Source organism: Vombatus ursinus, unplaced genomic scaffold, assembly GCF_900497805.2.
Source record: "Vombatus ursinus unplaced genomic scaffold, bare-nosed wombat genome assembly UNPS02014773.1, whole genome shotgun sequence".
Classification (NCBI taxonomy): domain Eukaryota; kingdom Metazoa; phylum Chordata; class Mammalia; order Diprotodontia; family Vombatidae; genus Vombatus; species Vombatus ursinus.
Genome location: NW_020954551.1, coordinates 30,043,737 through 30,050,248, shown reverse-complemented (window position 1 = coordinate 30,050,248; position 6,512 = coordinate 30,043,737). Strand labels below are relative to the sequence as shown.

Genomic DNA, 6,512 nt, shown 5'->3' with positions numbered 1-6,512 from the left:
CAAATTATTCTCCAGAATGAATAGATTAGTTCACAATGTTACCGGCATTACATTAGTGTTCCAATTCATATCCCCTACAACTTTTGCCATTTTCCTTTCTGGTCATATTAACAAATCAGATAGGTGTGAGATGAGATACTTCAGAGTTGTCTTAATTTTCATTTATCTAATTAGTGATTTTGAACATTTTTACATATGACTATAGAGAGATTTGATTTCTTCATAAGAAAATTGTGTGTTCATATCCTTTGACCATTTATCAACTGGGGAATGACTTACATTCTTATGAATTTGATTCAATTGCTTATACATTTGAGAAATGAAGCCTTTATCAGAGAGACTTGCCATAATCTTTTCCCTTCATTTCTTATTTTCCTTCTAATCTTTGTTGCTTTGATTTTATTTGTGCAAACCCTTTTTAATTTAATGTGATCAAAATTGTCCATTTTATATCTCATGATCCTCTCTATCTCTTGTTTGGTCATAAATTCTTCCCTTATCCATAGATCTGATGGGAAAAATTGTCCATGTTCCATTAATTTGCTTATAATATCACTCTTTATGTCTAAATCAATTACCCATTTTGATCTTATTTTCCTACGTAGTGTGAGATATTAGTCTAAAAAAATTTTCTTCCAAACTGCTTTCCACTTAATCTACCACTCTAATTTTTTTTTATTTTGTATTATTTTATTGAAAGTTCTCAGAGGCTGTTTACTTTTTCTTCTCCACATCTTTCTCTGCAGCCTCCTTGGCTCGTTTTGCCCGGATTCCAAAGAGATGGGCATTGGCCCGGGCCATCAGAAGACTAGCAAATTCCTTGAAACTCTTCTCGTCATCAGTGATGACTCGAGCTTTCTCTTTCTTATAGACATTTCTGATGGGCATAACTGGTCCTGTAAGCTGGGTTGCCAACTTGAGTTCTTCAGCAGAGTTATCTCCCTTCTTGGGTGCAGATGGTTTCCTTGGGAAGAGGAGCAGTTTGGAACGATATTCTTTCAGCTGCTGTACATTTGCCTTGAGAGACTCTGTAGACTTTTTTCAGTGACAAGGGTCTACAGAGATACCAATTGTCCGTGCCACTTTTTTATGGATACCAGCCACCTGAAGCTCTTCCAAGCTGAATCCTCTACCAGCACGTACTTTGGTGTGGTATCGGACAGTAGGGCACCTCGCAATGGGCCAGATAGGACCAGATGCAGGGCAAGGAGAAATTCAAAGTGCTTTTGCTTGACCGGCCTTTTGCCTTCTGATCTCCCTGGCTGGCTGGTTAAACCATGAGGCAACTTGCCTTTGCCAATCTTTGTGGAAATGGGGCTTCAGAATCATGCCATTTTGGCTGGGCACCATGGCTGCTTAAAGCCTTCTTCATGGGCACCTCAGCCAATCCAAAAGGGCCCACTCTAATTTTTAACCAATACCAGGATTCTTTTTTTAAGATTAGCATTTTGGTGATTACTACAAATCTCATTTTTGAACCAGCAAAAATTTGTCATGTTCATCCTCAAAACCAAGAAGTCCAAGTTGAATTGAGAAATAGATAAGATGCTACTAACTTACCACTCTGTGTAATTTTCTTTTTTTTCAAATAATATTTTATTTTTTTCCAATTACATGTAGAGATGGTTTTCAACACTCATTTGTATAAGTTTTTGAGTTCAAAATTTTTTCTCCCTCTCTCCTTTCCCTGCCCCCTCTTCAAGATGGCAAGCAATGTGATATAGGTTATACATGTTCAATCATGTTAAACATTTTCACGTCAGTCATTTTGTTAAAGAAGAAACAGAACAAAAAGAAAAAAAAAACACGAAAAAAATTAAAATAGTACACTTCAATCTGCATTCAGATTCCATAACTTTTCTCTGGATGTGGATAGCATTTTCCATCATGAGTCTTTTGGAATTCTCTTGGATCATTGTATTGCTGAGGAGCTAAGTCTGTTAAAATTGATCATCACACAATGTTTTTGTTACTGTGTACAATGTTCTCATGGTTCTGTTCCTTTCACTTGGTATCAGTTCATGTAAATCTTTTCAGGTTTTTTTTTAATCTGCCTGCTCATCATTTCTTATAGCAAATATGATTCTGTTGCATTCATATACCACAACTTTCTCAGTCATACCCCAATTGATGGTCCTCTCCTCAATTTCTAATTCTTTGCCCCTACAAAAAGAGCTGCTATGAATATTTTTGTACATGTGGTTCCTTTTCCCTTTAATTAATGCTCTCTTAGGGATACAGACCTAGTAGTGGTACTGCTGGATCAAAGGCATGTGCACAGTTTGATTGCCCTTTGGGCATAGTTTCAAATTGTTTTCCAGAATGGTTGGATCAATTCACAACTCCACCAACAACATTCCAAATAATTTATGAATGCATTGGTGAATGAAAATAAAATGTTTACAGTTTGTGTTGGAAAGAAAGATAGTATCAAAAATACCAATGGTTCTTTATATCAACTTCAGGGTAATCTTTGCTTTTCTGTCAAATCTATTTGAAAGAGATTCAAAAATATTTAAATGAATAAAATGGAAAATGTAGGGAGACAAAGAAAACAAAAAAGTATTAAGTTATTATTTAATTATTTTAAGTGGTCAAGTTTTAATATTTTATTTTAAGTATTTTGAGTGGTCAAGCACATACACAGAGTGACTGGACAGTGACTCCACACATGAAACTGCTAAGGAGCCTGCTTTCTGCTTCTGGGAGAACTGTGCTGATATGCAACTGAAGTGCCTTGGAGAAATTGACTTTCTTTAACTGGTTCTAGTTTGCTATCTATGAGGCAAAGAAGGTTCTCTTTGATTGACTATAGAGGCATTCAAAAAATCCTGCCTGTTTCAGCCACCCTGTTTTTTTTGTTTTGTTTTGTTTTTGCTCTTTTTTGCTTCAGCGCCCTTGGTGAATCAAAAGGTCTAGAAGATACATCAGCATCCCAATGTATCAGAGTTTGGGTTTGCAGTCAATGTACCACCAAGGCTGACATTTAAGTATTACATTTGGAACTCCAGCCCAGGGGTAGCTGAGAAAAGAACTTGTATCATAGTAATGTTGCCTTTGGACGTGAAATTTATAGGACTGAAATGTTATAAAGGAACTGAGCTAAATTGAGCTCACTCTCCCCAGAATCCACATGGTATAGGGGAACATATTCTTCTGAGAAACTAGTGAAAATCTTTGCACTTTGTTTTTGTTGTATTTTCACAGAAAATATACCTTTGTAAAAAATATAATCAAAGTTACATGGTTAACGTATCCCATGTTATGTGTCCTATAGGTAGTTAAGTGATATAGTGGAAAGAATGCTGGACCTGGAAGTTGGAAAACCTGAGTTCAAATCTGGCCTCAAATACTTACTAGCTCAATAAACCTCTGCAAGTCATATAACCTACCTTGGTCTCATTGTCTTCATTCATAACATGGGGATAATAATAGCACCTATCTTCTAGAATGGTTGTGAGAATAAAATGAGATATTTAGGAAGAACTTTTTAAATCTTAAAGAGTATATTGTTGTTGTTGTTGTTGTCACTGGCCTCTAAATGTGAGAAAAATACTGCTGGTCAGGGCTCAAGCCGACATCAGAGAAGGGTAACCAAATAAAATCTCCAAGGGTATTTTAAAACCCTGAGGGGGCAGATGTATCAGGCTAGCTCTGGGAGAGAGAAACTGAGCATACTGGCTATGTATAAGTAAGTTGGAAGATAGATAGTTGCACCTGTCACACAATATAATACAAGAAGTCAGGAGGGCCTTACTGAATGGTAGGGGAGAAAAGTGGAAAAAGTCAAGGAAGGAAGAAAAAATGAGAGGAAGATTAGGAAGAAAGAGAAGAAAAGTAGGTAGGAAGGAAAATAGGAAGGCAGGAAGGAAGGAAGGAAGGAAGGAAGGAAGGAAGGAAGGAAGGAAGGAAGGAAGGAAGGAAGGAAGGAGGAAGAAGAGAAAGAGATGGGAAGAAGGAAGTGAGGGAACAAGGGATGGAGGAAAGTTTTCACATTTATTTCTTTTGTACTATCTGTCACTCTATATTTGAATCCTGGCACAAAATAAACACCTTATAAATACTTGTTGACTAATTACTGAATGCAGCTCTCTGTAGGTTGAGTCCAAATTCACAGTGCTCCAATTTTGTTAAACAGACAAGAGGAGACTATTTGCATGATGGACACACACTCATTTGCTCTGAGTTTTTTTTTTCAAAGAAGAATGTTTTAAGATGCATAAACTTAGCATATCAATCGGTCAGTAAGCATTTATTAAGCATTTACTATGTGCCAGTCATTGTGCCCATATAACTTGGAAGCTGACAGGGAACTGATGGATAATGTATGTGTTTTTATCTTTGAGAAGTTAAAGATTTTACCAGAATGCAAGACATCTTCATTCAAGTAAAGGACAAGTCTTTAGTGTCTAGCATATTTATCAATTATGTTCCAACCAGCCACATCACCCCATTCCCACTTGCCACAAAGGAGGTTTGGCTGCAATATGGTTTAGCAAGAGAGTACTGTGCTAAGATATGTCACAAACTCCTTGGAGACTTACTTTCTGAGAAACATTTCAACCTTATGAGTAGATTGAGAGAATTATCTCCCTCACAGTTTCTAGCCTTCACAGTACTGTTATCTAGAGCTAAGCAAACCTTGAGGGAACAAAGTGACCAAAAATAAATCTGATATCCCTCAGGCTCCAAATAGTCATTGCATAAAAGTGATTGCAAATGTTGGCAGTGACTGAGGAAATCAATGGAGATTGTCTGGATTCATGGAAAAAAACTATAGGAAACTTAAACTTTGCCAGTTGTGTCTTAAAGTACTGCTTTAAGCTCTTTTTTTCTTGGACAGCACTCTTGAAAGAAGTCATTAATTATTAATGAATCACATAAAATACTCCTTTTAAAATTTATTTGTTGTTTGTTGTTTCCATTTAATTTCCATTTTCCTCATCAGTACAACTTTTTTTTTCCCCTATGAGAATTTGGATGGCTTAGTATAGCAGTGGCATTTTCCCCATAGGGAGACCTTTTCATCTATGAGCAGAAGAAGGCTCTTCCTTCATAGCTGCTTGTTGATTTATCCTATGTCTTCCTAAGTTATGAAGTGGCCTTTTCAAGTCCTATTGATTCACCCATTAAAATGTCCCACAGATTCACACTTCCCATTCCACACCAACAAATTGTTACTTCACAAGCTAGATTACTATGTAGCCTCTTACTGATATTCCTCCTTTTTTTCTGCTTCATTCTCCAAGATTCATCACTGAAGCCCTCATTAGGTCAGTTCTGCTGCTTAGAAAACTCCAATTCATTCCACAAATTATTAGTGTCTAATAAATATTTAGCATTGGCAAGAGAAAATGGGATCTTTTAAGCTGGGAGAATCCTTTGAAATCTCCTTACCTGACTCTAACATTTTACTTTATTTTTGAGGTTAAAGTACAGGTTATCATTAATTATTACACTGTATATCCAGGGTGTTAGGTGTTAAACTTGGAGTCAGAAAAACTTGAAATAAAATCCCATCTCTGACACTGACTATCTGAATTATCACGGGAAGCAGTCTGGTGCACAAGAAGGAAAAAACTCCACAGAATGTAGAATCAGAAGGTCTAGTTTCAAATTCTAGTTCTTCCACTTACTGCTTTTGTGACATTGGGAAGGCATTTAACTTTTCCAGGCCTCTGTTTCCACTGAGGGAGGGGTCAGATCAAATGATTTCTAAATTCCTTTGTAAATCTAAATCTATGACATTATGAGAAAGCTAGATGGAGCAGTAGATAGAGTGCTGGATCTGAGTCAGGAAGATCTGTATTTAAGTCCAGCTTCAGATACTTACTATTGTTTGATCCTGGTAAAATCTAAGTGGAGATAATTGTACATAGTACCCAGGTTTGTTGTGAGAACAAAAGGAGTTAATATTTGGTGAGCATTTTTTCAATCCTTAAAGTACTATTCTAAATGGTAGCTGTTTGTTCAGTCACTTTTCAGTCATGTCTGGTTCTTTGTGAACCTATTTGGGGTTTTCTGGGCAAAGATTCTGGAGTGGTTTGCCATTTCCTTCTCCAGCTCATTTTCCAGATGAGGAAACTGAGCCAAACAGGGTTAAGTGACTTGCCCAGGATCACATAACTACTAAGAGTCTGAAGCCACATTTGAATTCATGAAAAGTCTACCAGATTCCAAGCTCAGCACTATATCTACTGCACCACCTGTGCCCTTAGTTGTTATTATTGTTTCTAAATTTATAACCCTGTGAATTTGTTTCCTTCTGTGGAGAAGGATGACAACAATATATTTGGTGCCGGCCTGACAGGTTAGTTAAGAAGGTCAAATGAGTTAACTTTTGTCAAATACTTTACAAATTCTAAAGTGCTATATAAATCCTAGATGCTACCATCATTATTACTCATCATATTTACCATGCAAAGGACTCAAAGTGGCATGTTTCATAATTATTTTTCTCTTTTTTTAATCCTGATAAGTTTTGTTGTGACTCAACAAAAACTGCCCAAGAA

At 36.6% G+C, this 6,512-nt stretch overlaps 1 pseudogene; it reads right to left on the bottom strand.

Annotated features, from left to right (window-relative positions):
- Positions 1–677: 677 nt before the first annotated feature.
- Positions 678–1,350, bottom strand: LOC114044541 (annotated as a pseudogene).
- Positions 1,351–6,512: the final 5,162 nt, after the last annotated feature.